This window comes from Mustela nivalis, assembly GCF_964662115.1.
Source record: "Mustela nivalis genome assembly, chromosome: 4".
NCBI lineage: Eukaryota > Metazoa > Chordata > Mammalia > Carnivora > Mustelidae > Mustela > Mustela nivalis.
In genome coordinates, this window is record NC_139023.1 from 25,459,040 (window position 1) to 25,474,671 (window position 15,632).

The window sequence follows — 15,632 nt, forward strand, 5'->3', positions numbered from 1 at the left end:
GTAGGGTGTCCAGAAGCTAGCAGCTTCACAGACTAAACACAGTAGTTGGACCCTGGTGCTGCTGTGGTGTTCAGAAAAATGACTTATTCTTCCCCCAATTTGATTTTCCACAAAATACAAAGTAATTAACTAATATCTTCATTTTAGAGTTCAGTGGATACTGTTTAAAGTAAACATTAAGTGTGAGACATGATTTAGAAGCCCTTTAAGACTCTTATTAGATCGCTGGTATTAGATCCAGGCCAGTATAATAATTTCAAGTCCTGACTTAGTAACTTAGTTGTTGTTCAGTCTTCGTTGAGCCTTTTGAGGGTTTGCTCATTTGTGAGCAAAATAGTGACCTTCAAGTGCTGTTGTAAGGATATGAATTCATTCCTTCATTCATTCAACATAGAACTAATACAGTGGGTAAGATTAAAAAGTGATAGGGTTTCCATTTTGGATAGCATAGTAGGTGAAGGCCTTTCTGTGGACGTGACATTTGAGCAGAGATGGAAAAAAAAAGAGGAAGCAGGCCGTATAGTTGTCTTGGTGCAGGCCATAGAGACCCAGCAGCAGGTGCAAAGGATCTGAGGTGGGAATATGTTTGACATGTTTGAGGAACAATAGGAGGCCAGCATGGGTTCCTTCAGCTTCCCCTGGGAGGAGATGAAGTTAGAGCTATAGGCAGAGGCAGTGCACTGTAGGGCCAAGTAAGAACTTATGTATAAGCCAAAGTACGATAGGCAGCTTGGGGAGTCTGGAGTTGTGATGTGACATGATCAGACTTATGTTATATGGGATCATACATGGACGGAGTGAGGGGATTGAGGTAGATCCTGATAGTAGCTGCTACTACTATCTAGGTTGTGTAATAGGCATGAGTGGTTACTTATGGTAGGCTTAGCTCTGCCCCTTTCTAGTCGTAAGTCCTTGGTCAAGTGCCTGCTTTAAATCAGTTTCCCAATCTGTGAAATCAAGATACCCATTCACAGTGTTGTTGAGGGGGTAACGTAAGTTAACACATCTAGCTTCTAAAACAGTGCCTGGTGTGTAACGGGCACTGGGAAATGTTTCTTACTTTTATTAAGTAATGACATGCATTTAAAATTAAAATTATCATAGGGTTTCATTTATGTGTGGAACATAAGGAATAGCATAGAGGACATGAGGAGGAGGAAGGGAAAAATGAAGGTGGCGGAATCAGAGCAGGCGATGAACCATGAGAAACTGTGGACTCTGGAAGCCAACTTTCAGAGGGGAGGGAAGTGGGGGATGGCTGAGCCCGGTGGTGGGTATTAAGAAGGGCTCATATTGCAATGAGCACTGGGTATTATTTACAAACAATGAATCATGGAACACTACATCAAAAACTAATAAAGTACTGTATGGTGACTAACATAACATAATAAAAAAATAAAATTACTTAAGTTTTATTACTTCAAATGCATGTTTTCTCCCTAACCCTAAGTATAAGACTAAGAGTATAAATATGAGAATGATTTGCCATACATGTAACCCGCAAGAATTCTCTTACATGACCTCTTACTGCCACTAAAGGAAATGAGAGTTGGTTAGAGTGAAACATTTGTCAGGAACTATATTCTGTCATACCTAGAGAAAAAAAAAAGCAGAATAAGTGAGATTCCTCCTATCTGATCCTATAAGATCACTACAATTTTGGTTACTTAGGAAAGTGCGAAGAATTGTATGGGTGATACCTATTGATTTTGTAAATGTTTTTTGAGCAATTTTGATGTGCCTTTTCTGTGATAGGTGATAGTGACATAAAACCTCACTACTCAGTATGTCCTGGGGACTGGAAGTGTTAGCTCAGCTGAAGCTGATTAAAAATACAGAGTCTCAGGCCTCACCAGAGACTTATGAATCAGAATCTGTATTTTAACAACATCTTTAGGTGATTTGCGTGTACAATAACATGTGAGAAGTGCTGATGGAAAAAGCAGTCAAGGCTCTTGTCCACGAGGACCTCAGATTCAAATGAAGAAGCACAAAGCGCAGCAAATGATATGTGCCCTCATAGGGTTTAGGTACAAAATTCTCCTTGAAAGGGTGGCCATTTCTACACCAGTGGTTCTCAACCTGGCTTCACATTAGAACCATCCCAGAAAGTCTGATTCTTAAAAATGGGTCTGGGCAGATGCTAGAATCAGCATTCTTTTTAAAGCTCCCCACATGTGCAAAGATGTAAGAAAGAGCATACGTTGTTCTGAGAATTCTTTTTAGATCATTTTAAAAAAAGATTTTATTTTATTTATTTGATAGAGAGTGTGTGTGTGAGAGAGAGAGCATGAGAAGGAGAAGGGTCAGAGGGAGTAGCAGGCTCCTTGCTGAGCAGGGAATCTGATGTGGGATCTGATCCTGGGACTCTAGGATCATGTCCTGAGCCAAAGGCAGTCGCTAAACCAACTGAGCTACCCAGGCACTCCTAGATCATTTTCTTTATTAGGGCTTACCGTGAATGAGGGTTGGGTTGCATGAAGGAGTGGTAAGAGATGAGGAACCTGATGGGGATGCTGAGGAAGGAGGTTGGGGCCATGTTCCAAAAGCCTTGAATTTCATGCTTAGTGAGGAGTCTTAACAAATTTTTAGGCAGGCAAAGTACATGAACACATTTCCTGTTGAATGAGTTCTCTGGTGGACAGTGTGGTGCATAGATGTATTGATTCCAAAGTGGGACCCGAGAAATGAGTCAGTCACTGGTGGGATGGATTTTTGTTGTTGTTATTGTAGTTTTGCTTCCTTTTGTTCCCTCTAGTCCAGTTTTTTAAAGCATAATTTACATACAGTAATATTCATCATTTTTAGTGCATACTTTTGTCAAACAACATACAGCTGTGAAACAAACACAATCGAGACTTTGTGAAGATTGATCAGAAGTGAGAGATGTAATATCTAAGTGAGAGATGATAGAGTTTAAATTGAGTCAATAATAGAAAGAATGAAGAAAGGAGTAGTTGAGTACTTATGTGAGAGAATGAACTGATATAATGGTAGAGGGTTAAGAGAAGACATGCCAAGTTTTCTACCTTGGGCAATTTCAGAATCTATGCCCTGTGATGGGGAAGGTAGGAGTAGATTCAAGTTAGGAGCAATATAATGAATGTTATGTGGTTCTCTTATCTAAAATTTCTGTGTGTAGGAAAGGTGTTTATTGAACAAACTCATATATTTAGTGTCTTATTCTACCCCAGCACCCCCCCCCCACCCCCTGCAAAGTCCTACCTGGTAAATGGAATTCTTTTTTTTTTTTTTTTAATTTTTTCAATTTATTTATTTTCAGGAAAACAGTATTCATTATTTTTTCACCACACCCAGTGCTCCATGCAATCCGTGCCCTCTATGATACCCACCACCTGGTACCCCAACCTCCCACCCCCCCACCACTTCAAACCCCTCAGATTGTTTTTCAGAGTCCATAGTCTCTCGTGATTCACATCCCCTTCCAATTTACCCCAACTCCCTTCTCCTCTCTAACACCCCTTGTCCTCCGCATTCTTAAGCACGCATTTGTCTAGTATGCAATATCTGATATTCACCCTTTGTACTAGATTTAACTGATGTGAGGCAGCCATAGGTGGTTTTAGAAATAGTAGTGTTAATAGTACTAGTAAGAGTAGTGTTAGAGATCTAATAACTAACACTCCTTTCCGCGTCTAGAGTCTGAATCAATTGAATATGAGATAAAAAAATTTGTCAGGTGGAGGCCAAAATACTTGATATATTATGGATACAGTGAACATTAGGATTGTGGCTTACTACCATGGACAAGTGAGCTTCCTGATACCGAATCCTGGAGTTGAAAGGTTTACCCACACAGCAGGAAGACTGAACCAGAGCAAGTCTTTTTCCCTCTTCCCAAGGGCAGAATCTATTTTAGGAAAAATAAGTAGAGAAGAAGCTGATAGTCCAGGGAAAAAGTGATTGATTGTAGAAGGTAAAGCAGTTTCAGGAGTGCTATACTAATTGTTGTCCATCTACGTAGAAGGGAACATTAGGAATAATAAATATCCTGTTCTTACAAGATAGAAATATAATCAAATATTGAAACATCTCAAGCTAGTGAAAGACAGTCACAGATACTTGAGAAGGAATAGTGGGGAATCAGAAAGGAAGTGATGTTTTGGATATACTAATTCTAGGAGTCCAGTAGCTCTATGTCAATGCAAAGAGAATATGCACAACCCAAAAATACTGTAGAAACCTAGAAATGTAGAGAATGCTATAGTTGCATTTCTGTCTTTTTAGCCATACTACAGTGTGACTAAGCTTTTGTGAGGGCTCCTACATTCTTTTGTCTTTACAAGTCTTTTTTTTTTTTTTTAAAGATTTTATTTATTTATCAGAGAGAGAGGGGGGGGGAGAGAGTGAGCACAGGCAGACAGAATGGCAGGCAGAGGCAGAGGGAGAAGCAGGCTCCCCGCTGAGCAAGGAGCCCGATGTGGGACTCGATCCCAGGACACTGGGATCATGACCTGAGCCGAAGGCAGCTGCTTAACCAATTGAGCCACCCAGGTGTCCCTTTACAAGTCTTTTTAAAAAAAGATTTTATTTACTTATTTGAGAGAGTGAGAGAGAGAGAGGAAGAGAGTACAGAGGGAGAAGCAGACTCCCCACTGAGTGGAGAATCTGATTGGGGGCTCTATCCCAGGATTCTGGGATCATGACCTGAGTAGAAGGCCAATGCTTAACTGACTGAGCCACCAGGGTGCCCCTCTTTTCAAGTTTTTATTTAAATTCTAGTTAGTGGCCATATATAGTAAAATTGGCTGCAGGTGTAGAATTTAGTGATTCGTCACTTATGTATAATTCCCAGTGGTCATTGCAACAAGTGCCCTTAATCCCTATCATCCATTTACCCTATCCTCTTTCTCCCTCCCTCCATCAATCTTCAGTTTATTGCCCATGGTTGAGTCTCTTATGGTTGTCTTCCCTCTTCTCTTTTTCCCTTCATCTAAATTCAACTGTTTGTTTTTTAAATTCTGTGTATGAGTGAAATCTTATGGTATTTGTCTTTCTCTGACTTATTTCACTTAGTGTGATACACTGTAGCTCCATCCACATCATTGCAAATGGTAAGATTTCATTCTTTTTGATGGCTGAGTAATATTCCACTGTATATAGAAACCACATCTTCTTTATTTATTTATCTGTCAATGGATATTTCAGCTTTCCCCCTAATTTGGCTATTGTTGATAATACTGCTATAAACATTGGGGTACATGTGCCACTTTGAATCTGTGTTTTTGTATCCTTTTGTATCCTTTGGGATACAAAGATACCTAGAAGTACAGTTGCTGGATTGTGGGGTCATTCTGTTTTTACCTTTTGAGGAATCTCCATACTGTTTTCCAGAGTGGCTATACTGGCTTGCATTCCTGCCAACAGTGTAAGATGGTTCCCCTTCTTCCACATCCTCACCAACTCCTGTTGTTTCCTGTATTATTAATTCTAGCCATTCTGACAGGTCTAAGGTGATATCTCACCATGGTTTTGATCTGTATGTCCCTGATGATGAGTGATGTTGAGCATCTTTTCATGTGTCTGTTAGCCAACTGTAAGTCTTCTTTGGAAAAAATGTCTGTTCATGTCCTATGATCATTTCTCAACTGGATTATTTTTTCGGTGTTGAGTTTGTAAGTTCTTTATAGATTTTGGATTCTAACCCTTTATCAGATATGTCATTTGCAGATATCTTCTCCCTTCCATAGGTTGCCTTTTAGTTTTACTGATTATTTCCTTCCCTGTGCAGAAGCATTTTATTTTGTTGGAGTCACAGTAGTCCTAGTAAGAATTTGTATGGCCGAGATCAAAGAGGTTGCTGTCTATGTTCTCCTCTAGAATTTTTTTTTCTTTTGAGAGAGAGAGTGAGTTTGCACATGCAAGCAATGGGGAGGGGTTGAGGGAGAGAGAGAGAATCTTTTTTTTTTTTTTTTTTTGAGAGAGAGAGAATCTTTTTTTTTTTTTTAAAGATTTTATTTATTTATTTGACAGAGAGAGAGATCACAAATAGGCAGAGAGACAGACAGAGAGAGAGATGAGGAGAAGCAGGCTCCCTGCTGAGCAGAGAGCCCAATGCGGGACTCGATCCCAGGCCCCCGGGATCATGACCTGAGCCGAAGGCAGAGGCTTAACCCACTGAGCCACCCAGGTGCCCCGAGAGAGAGAATCTTAAGCAGGCTCCATGCTTAGCACAGAGCCCAACATGGGACTTGATCTCAGGACCCTGAGATTATGATCTGAGTGGAAATCAGGAGTCGGATGAATTGACTAAGCCACTCAGGTACTCCTCTAGGATTTTGATGGATTAATGTCTCACATTTAGGTATTTCATCCAATTTGAATTTATTTTTGTGTATGGTGTAAGAAAGTGGTCTAGTTATATTCTTCTGCATGTCCCTGTTCAGTCTTCCCAACCATTTCTTGAAGAAACTGTCCTTCTCCATTGGATTTTCTTTCCAGCTTTGTTGAAGATCAGTTGACTATATAGTTGTGGGTCCATTTCTGGGTTTTCTGTTCTGTTTCATTGACCTATGTGTCTGTTTTTGTGCCAGTATCATATTGCCTTGATGACTACCATTTGAAGGCCAGAATTTGGTGTCTCCAGCTCAGCTTTGTTTTTCTTTTTTAACATTACTTTGGCTATTTGGGGTCTTTTGTGGTTCCATATAAATTTTAGGTTTGTTCTAGGTCTTTGAAAAATGCTGATTATATTTTGATACATATTGCAATAAATGTGTAGATTGCTTTGGGTAGTATAGACATTTTAACAGTATTTGTTCTTCCAATCTATGAGCATGGAATGTTTTTCCATTTCTTTATGTCTTCTTCAACTTCTTTCATAAGTTTTCTGTAGTTTTCAGAGTATAGATCTTTTTACTTCATTTTTTAAAAAAAGATTTTATTTATTTATTTGAGAGAGAGAGAGCAAGAGAGCACAAGCAGGGGGAGCAGCAGAGAGGATGGGGAAGCAGGCTCCCTGCTGAGCAAGGAGTCTGATGTAGGGCTTGATCCCAGTACCCTAGGATCATAACCCCAGCTGAAGGCAGACATTCAATAGGCTGAGCCACCCAGGTGCCCCTTACCTCTTTGGTTAGGTTTATTCCTGGATATTTTATGGGTTTTGGTGAAATTGTAAATGGGATTGATCCATTGATTTCTCTTTCTGGTGTTTCATTATTGGTGTGTAGAAATGCAGCAGGTTTGTGTACATTGATTTTGTGTCCTGCAACTTTGCTGAATTCATGTACTAGGTTTAGCATTTTTTTGTAAAGTCTTTTGGGTTTTCTCCATAGAGTATCATGTCATTTGCAAATAGTCAAGTTTCACTTCTTCCTTGCTGATTTGGATGCTGTTTATTTCTTTTTGTTGTCTGATTGGTGAGGCTAGAACTTCCAGTACTATGTTAAGTAACAGTGGTGAGAATGGTCATCCCTGTCTTGTTCCTGACTGTAGAGAGAAACCTCTAGTTTTTTCCCATTGAGGAGGATATTGGCTGTGGGTCTTTTATATATGGTCTTTATGATGTTAAGTTCCTTCTGTCCCTATTTGTTGAGGGTTTTTATCAAGAATGGATGCTGTATTTTGTTAGATACTTTTCCTGCATCTATTAAGGGGATCATATGGTTCTTTTCCTTTCTTTTATTAATGTGGTATATCATGTTAATTGATTTGTAGATATTGAACCACCCCTGCAACCCAGGAATAAATCCCACTTGATCATGCTAAATAAATCTTTTAATGTACTGTTGGACTTGATTTGCTACTATGTTGTTGAGAATTCTTATATCCTTGTTCAATAGGGATATTGGCCTGTAATTGTCCTGTTTAGTGGGGCCTTTGTCTGGTTTTGGAATCAAGGTAATGTTGGCCTCACAGTATGTGTTTGGAAGCTTTTCTTCCATTTCTGTTTTTTGGAACAGTTTGAGAAGAATAGGTATTAACTCTTCTTTAAATGTCTGATAGAATTCCCATGGGAAGCCATCTGGCCCTACACTTTTGTTTGTTGGAAGATTTTTGACTGATACAATTCTTTGCTGCGTATGGGTCTGTTCAAATTATCTATTCTTCCTGTTTCAGTTTTGGCAGTTTGTATGTTTCTGGGAACTTATCTGTTTCTTTCAGGTTGCTGAGATTATTTGTTGGTAGATAATTATTCATAATATCCTCCTATAATTGTTTGTATTTCTGTGCTGTTGGTTTTGATCTCTCCTCTTTCATTCATGATTTTATTTTTTTGGGTGCTTTCTCTTTTCTTTATGGTAAGTCTGGCAGGGGATTTATCAATTTTATTAATTCTTCCAAAGAATCATCTCTTGGTTTCATTGATCTGTTCACTGTTGTTTTTTGTTTGTTTCTATATTGCTTGTTTCTGCTCTACTCTTTATTATTTCTCTTCTGTTGCTGCTTTTAGCCTTTATTTGTTTTTCCTTTCCTAGCTCCTTTAGGTGTAAGGTTAGGTTCTGTCTTTGAGACTTTTCTTCCTTCTTGAGGTAGGCCTGAATTGCTGTATATTTCTCTCTTAGGACTGCCTTTGCTGTATCCCAAATCTTTTGGGCTGTCATGTTTTCATTTTCATTTGTTTGCATGTATTTTGTTTTTTAAGATCTTATTTTATTTATTTATTTGTCAGAGAAAGAGAGAGCAAGAGAGAGAGAGAGAGAGCGAGTGAGCACAGGCAGACAGATTAGCAGGCAGAGGGAGAAGCAGGCTCCCTGCCGAGCAAAGAGCCCGAAGTGGGACTTGATCTCAGGACGCTGGGATCATGACCCGAGCCGAAGGCAGTGTGGCTTAATTGCTGAGCCACCCAGGCATCCTTGCTTGCATGTATTTTTAAATTTCTTCTTTGATATCCTGGTTAACCCATTCATTCTTTAGTAGGATGTTCTTTAACTCCAGGTACTTGTAGTCTTTCCAAATTGTGTGTGTTTGTGTGTGTGTGTGTGTGTGTGTGTGTTTGACTTCAAATTTCTCAGTGTTGTGGTCTAAAAATATGCATGGTATTATCTCAGTCTTTTTGTACTTGTTGAGGCCTGATTTGTGACCCAGTATGTGATCTATTCTGGACCATGTTCCATGTACACTCAAGAAGATTGTGTATTCTGCTGCTTTAGGGTGGAATGTTCTGTATGTATCTGTTAAGTCCATCGTCCAGTGCGTCACTCAGGGCACTGGACCAGATGTTTCCCTTTTGATCTTCTGCTTAGATGATCTGTTCACTGCTGTAAGTGGAATGTTAAAGTCCCTTACTGTTCTTGTATTATTACCACCAAGTTACTTTATGTTTGTTATTTATTGATTTGTATATTTGGGCACTTCCAAATTGGGGGTATAAATATTTACAATTGTTAGATCTTGTTGGATAGACCCCTTAATTATGATACAGTGCCCTCTTTCCTCTCTTGTAACAGTCTTTGTCTCAAAATCTAGTTTGTCTGATATTAGTATGGCTACTCTGGCTTTCTTTTGATGCCCATTAGCATGATGGATGGTACTCCATCTCCTAACTTAAAATCTAGAGGTGTCTTTAAGTCTAAAATAAGCCTCTTGTAGGCAGTATATGGATGGGTCTTTTTTTTTTTAAATCTATTCTGATACCCTATGTCTTTTGATTGGAGCAATTAGTCCACTTAAATTCAGAATGCTTATTGATAATGTGTATTTAGTGCCATTGTGTTACCTGTAAAGTTGATGTTTCTGGTGATGTTCTTTTTTCCTTTTTCTAGTCTTTGTTGCTTTTGGTCTTTATTTCCCATTCAAAGACTACTCTTTAATATTTCTTGCAGGATTACAAACTCCTTTAGTTTTTGTTTGTCTGGGAAACTGTCTTTCCTTCTATTCTGAATGACACCCTTGCTGGATAGAGTATTATTGGCTGCACATCTTTTTCCATTCAGTGCATTTGAATAGATCATGTCACTGTCTTCTGGCCTGCCAAGTTTCTGTGGAGAGATCTGGTGTGAGTCTGCTTCACAGTCCCTTGTAGGTTAAGGATATTTTCCCCTTGCTACTTTCAGGATTCTTTCCTTGCCTGTGTATTTTGTAAATTTTAATATGATATGTCTTGGTGTTGGCTGGCTGTTGTTGAATTTTGTGGGAGTTCTCTGTGCCTCTTGGACTTTGGTGTCTGTTTCCTTCTGCAGATTAGGGACATTTTCAGCTAGAATTTGCTCAAATTAACCTTCTGCCCCTTTTCCCTCTTTTCTTCTTCTGGGACTCTTATGATGTGAATGTAGTGGCTGAGTTCCCAAAGACTATATTCATGATCCAGTACTTTTTCTTTCCCTCTTCTTGACAGCTTCATTATATTCCATAATTTTATCTTCTATATCACTGATTCATTCCTCTGCTTCATTCATCCTTGTTGTCATTATATCTAGTCGGTTTTGCATCTTAGTTATAGCATTTTTTAATTTCAACCTGACTAGTTTTTATTTCTTTTATTTCTAAGGGATTCTCTAGTGTCTCTTCTATGGTTTTCTCAAGGCCAGTTACCATACTTAAGATTGGTGTTTTAAAATCTGTTTCATGCATATTTCTTACATCTGTTTTAATTAGATCCCTGGCCATGAACTCTTCTTGTTCTTTTTTTAAGGGGTGAATTTCTCCATCTTATCATTTTTTCTAGGTCACTGTTTTGTGTGTGTTTTAGGAAAGCCTGTTATACCTGCTCCCGAGAGTAATGGCTATATTAAGAGGAGGTCCTATACTGTCCAGGGCCTGGTGCTTTGGGTAGTGTTTTAAATGTGCACTCTGCTGTTGTGTTTTGGCTGCTCTTTCCCTCAGGTCAGTCCTCTGCAATTTCTCCTTGCCTGCAGTGGGCAGTGTTTGGACCTTGTACTGTGTGTGGCATTTTAACTAGGTGTGCTTTGGTCTGCTTATTAAAATAAGCCTGGTCCTACTTCCACTAGAGCTGAATTTTTGTAGCACTCTATGATCAGTGGACTTGGTGTGTGTGAGGGGTTTCTGCTGGCCTTCTGGGGAGGGTGTCCTGTGCTGGTTCTCAGGCTGACTTGCCCTGGTAAAGATGCACCTGCAGAGCCCAGGGGCTGGGGCTTGGTGTGAGTGGCTCCAGCCTCCTCGAAGGGGCACTGTGTTGCTCATGAGGTCTGTAAGTGCTGGTGGGTTTGGGTCGGGGGGAATGGTGATGCACAGCTCTTTCATCCCCAGAGCAGGAAGTTCATGCCTGCCGCTGTTCAGAAAGCCCTCACAGAAGAGCGAACAATCTCCACTCATGTCCTCATATTCTTTCAGATCCCTGACTTCACCCTGCCTGTGTCTGAGCTGTCTCCCTGCCAGTCAGCGGAGTACTCCTGTGTTTTAGCTCAGTTATGCGGCTGGGTTTCAACACTCCAAATTTTAGAGACCCACTGTGCTATGGACCCATGCTGTTCCTCTGTGGGAGGGTCTTGCTGTGCTGCAGCTGGTGCCAGTTGGTCCAGAAAAAGCATTCACGTGATTGCACAGGGGTTCCGAATTTATGATAAAGTGCAACAAAAAGTCGGCACGAAGCTTTGCTGTTTTCAGTAGGTGTTTCTGTTCCTATGAACCAGGCAGCATGTTGGCACCTGTCATCTCTTTTGTCTCCTGAGAAGCCGTGCCACCCCTCCCAGATCCACTCCATAAAGGGGAACTGTATCTTCCAGTGCGATCCAGGGGATCCTCAGACCACACTCTCTGCTCCTGGGCCTCTGCCCTCCTTCCCCGTAGGAGCACTGATGTCCATGAGAGTCTACCTGGCAGTGGCACGGATTTCTAAAACTTCAGACTTTGGGCTCCACTGCTTGTAAAAACTTGCAGTAATCAGCTGCTGTAGTTTTCCCAGTCAGTGGATTTGGGAAGTGTTTCTTTTGGCAATCCCCTGCTCTGTGCTTTCTGTTTCTCCATCTCCCTCTCTCTCTCTCTCTGAGATCAAGGCTCCCTCCCTCCGCAGCACCCACGATTCTTTTCTCCCCAGAATCACATTTTTGCAGCTCTTACCTTCTATGTTGTGGCTTCTTTTCTCCCTCTAGTCTGCAGTTTGTTCTCTCAGCATTCCAATATATTTTTTGGGTGTTTGGAATGTTTTGATATTTATCTAGCTATCTTTGAGGGACAAGGCAATCACAGGGTCCCCTACTGCTCTGCCATCTTAACCCATATTCCTTTTTTCCATATATGTATGTGTGTGTGTGTATGTATATATATACATATATATATGTATATATATAGTTTATTTTAATATCAGTATAGTTAACATATGGTATTAATGAGGGCTTCTAAATTCTTGCTTCTCACTTTATTCTATGTGAGAAGAGGCAAGTGAAGATGTTGCCTGCCTTATGATAATGATACTAGCATATACATTCACATATGATCCACAAAGTAATGCAGAATTGGTACTTTTCTCATACTGTTAGCTAAACAAGTTTAGCCCTTAAAGCAGTTGCCTTAGGATTTCAAATCTTGAGGTTCAGAGATATTTAGGTGTCATTTGACCAACTCTGAGTTTTTAACTTGGTAAAATGGGACCACATTTATGGAAGTCATCTCAGATTACAGAAGGAACTAGTGGAAGATGGGACCACTAGGACCCGTGTCTCCAATTTCTTTTTCCTACGCTCCCTTGGAAAAGATGGCATTGGAAAATAAACCATTCTCTGACCATACTAAATTACATTGCTGTTGGCTAAAATAACAATTTTGGCTAACTTCTGATCTTAAGCTTTTCAAATAATATTTTAAAATTTCTGTAATAAAGGAAAAATTAAGCTCTCTGGAAATCTAAATGTGATACAAATTTCACCATTTTATTCATTTCATAAAAGAATCTGAAGCTACTGTTACATTGAGAGGCCCCAAATTATTAGTCTATGTTTGAGTCATATAAATGGAAGTAATTAAATTTATAAAATAAATACTGAACCCTCAAAAGCCAGAGATGGGAGAAACTGTATTTAGAAGAGCAGGACACTTAGTTGAAAGTCCATATCTGCTTTATCTGTCGTTATCAAACCTGTTAAATATACATACCCTTTGACTAAATCTAAGAAGTTGAATGATTGTATTCATATAAATTTGGCATTTTGTTAATTCTCTCTCTTTCTAATATAATATTAGAAACAGTTCCTGATAGAATGTTAATTATTTTTCCAATTAGATAAGTGTCATGTACTCCTTCTAGAAAATATTGAGAAATAATGAATTTTTTGTAGAGTTTATGTCAACCAAAATATTCTACTATCCAAAGATAAACCTTGTTAAAATGTTGGGATATTTGTGTATGTGTATGTATAACACATTTTTTATTCTTATTACAATAAGAATGTATTTTCATCATAGCATGTTTAGAGACTATAAATAATTAGAAGAAAGTGAAAATCACAATATAAAAACTGCTTCAATAAATATACCATGATTCGAAAAAATTTTTGCCCTACCTTTGAACTTTTAAGATATTAGTATATAATATTTTAAGGATATGAATGATACTTTGGTTCTGCAGAAATAACTATGAGGTTTAAGCCATAATAAAAAATAAGTATGCTATGTTTTGACTTCTTGGGAGAGTTTCAAGAGGACTGGATTAGTCAACAGTTCGTAGAGGGTTTAATGAACTCGAACTTAGAAAGGACCCCTCCCTGACTTTGGCATAGGGGGAGGAGTGAAAAGCAGCAAGACTCTAGGAATTAAAGAAGTTAGGAAAGAATGGTATCATTTATAGACCACTTGTGTGTACCATGTGTCAAAAAATAGCAGTCGAAAACTAAGAATAACTTGAAGCAGCTATTCTTTGGGCACCAAGTTCAAAGAAACTTTATTTTAGCGATGAGTGGATATTTATGAGATTTTTTAGTGAGTCATAAGGGAACTGGTGGAGAGAGAAATTCATGATGCTATGAGGTAATCCCAGTATCTCCATTCCAGGCTGAAGAGTATAATTCACTTAGGGACTTCTGACCCCCATTTGGATCTCAGGACACTTAGAGTCACTAGGCTTTTATTCAGCAAGGATTTAAAGAGCACAACCATAAACCATACGTAGCAGAAATAAGATGTGGTTCCTTCCAAGCCTAACAAATGAATGATTGACTAGTGGTACATGAACTCTTTCATCTTCACCATAGGAAGTAATCTTAAAGATTTTATTTATTTATTTCACAGAGAGAAACACAGTGAGAGAGGGAACACAGGGGGAGTGGGAGAGGGAGAAGCACACTTCCCACTGAGCAGGGAGCTCAATGCAGGGCGTGATCCCGGGACTCTGGGATCAGGACCTGAGCTGAAGGTAGACGCTTAATGACTGAGCCACCAGGATGCCCCTAGAAGTCATCTTAGGTGCACTCATGTTGTCTCTGTCTTTTTTTTTGGTAATTAATTTTTAAAGATTTTATTTATTTATTTTTGTGTGAGAGAGAGACTGAGCACAAGGAGAGGGATGGGCAATGGGGGAGAGCAGAGCTAGAGAAGAAGACTTGCGACTGAGCAGGGAGCCTGATGTGGGACTCGATTTCAGGACCCTGGGATCATGACCTGAACTGAAGGCAGGCACTTAACTGACTGAGCCATCCAGGTGCCCTTGTTGGCTCTGTCTTAAGTCACTTTAATAGGTCTGATTTTTGTTGTTGTTAATAGTGTGGTTTTGGCAGTTTCTACCTTTTGAGTTTGCATTCTTGCGCTGTAACTTACAAAGTTACCTAATACTGAGCAAGTTACTTAAACTGAATCATCTATTCTATAAATGAGCATAATAATACCCATCTATTAGAGTTGTTGTAAGAATTAAGTGGATAATAAATATGCAGTATGAAACTTAATACCTGCTTCATCACAGGCTTTCAATGTTAGCTCCGGTGATGAAGATCATGGTGGTGGCGACAATGATTCCTTGGAGTCTGATTTGGTGTTTTGTCCCTAGTTCTGTCCAATTAATATGACATGGCAAAAATAACATAGATAGAGATAGACATCAGGAAACAAAAGGTTGATTGATTTGGAGTGGGTGGGATCAAAACAAGATGTGCCAAGTCCCACCCATTGTTGGAAGGAGGTCTCCTGAGCAATGTTGTTTTTTGGAAAGATAACTTGGTTTCATGGAAAAAATATTACACAATGTCATAAGTCTTGAATTTCAGCTTGAGGTTCTAAGTCATTTGTTATTAGAAGAGTTAATACATGTGAAGTACCTAGAACAGTACCTGGTACACAGAAAGTACTCTAAATGTTTCTGTCATTCATTCATTTAGTTTACCCATAATCTAAAAAATATTTAGTGAGAGCCTGCTAGCTGCCAAGTTGCCTGCTAGACATGCTGGGTTCAGGGTGAACTAGATAAACAGTTGCCATTTTGAAGATAGGATTCTAGCAGAGGGAAGGTCTGCTATTATTGGTCAAGTCTCTAAGCCCTTCTGGGCCTTAATGTCTTCATCAGTAAAATAAAGTTCGGCTGTCAAATCTTACAACAATATCTTCCGATGACACTATTTTCCTGGCTGAATATATGCTGATTACTTATTTATTTATTGAATGTTTATTGATACCTACCATATGTAGACCCTGTGCTAGGTGCTAGGAATATAGTAGTAACCAGAGTGCAGAGCAGACACAGCATCTGCCCTCATGGAACATTTAGTCCAACGCACAAGGCACAGGTT

The 15,632-nt window shown here is 39.3% G+C and overlaps 1 protein-coding gene across 2 annotated transcripts in view; it reads left to right on the forward strand.

Annotated features, from left to right (window-relative positions):
* Positions 1 to 15,632, forward strand: part of SCFD2 (sec1 family domain containing 2) — a 439,667-nt gene that overhangs the window by 5,643 nt on the left and 418,392 nt on the right. The gene's annotated exons all lie outside the window — the stretch shown is intronic.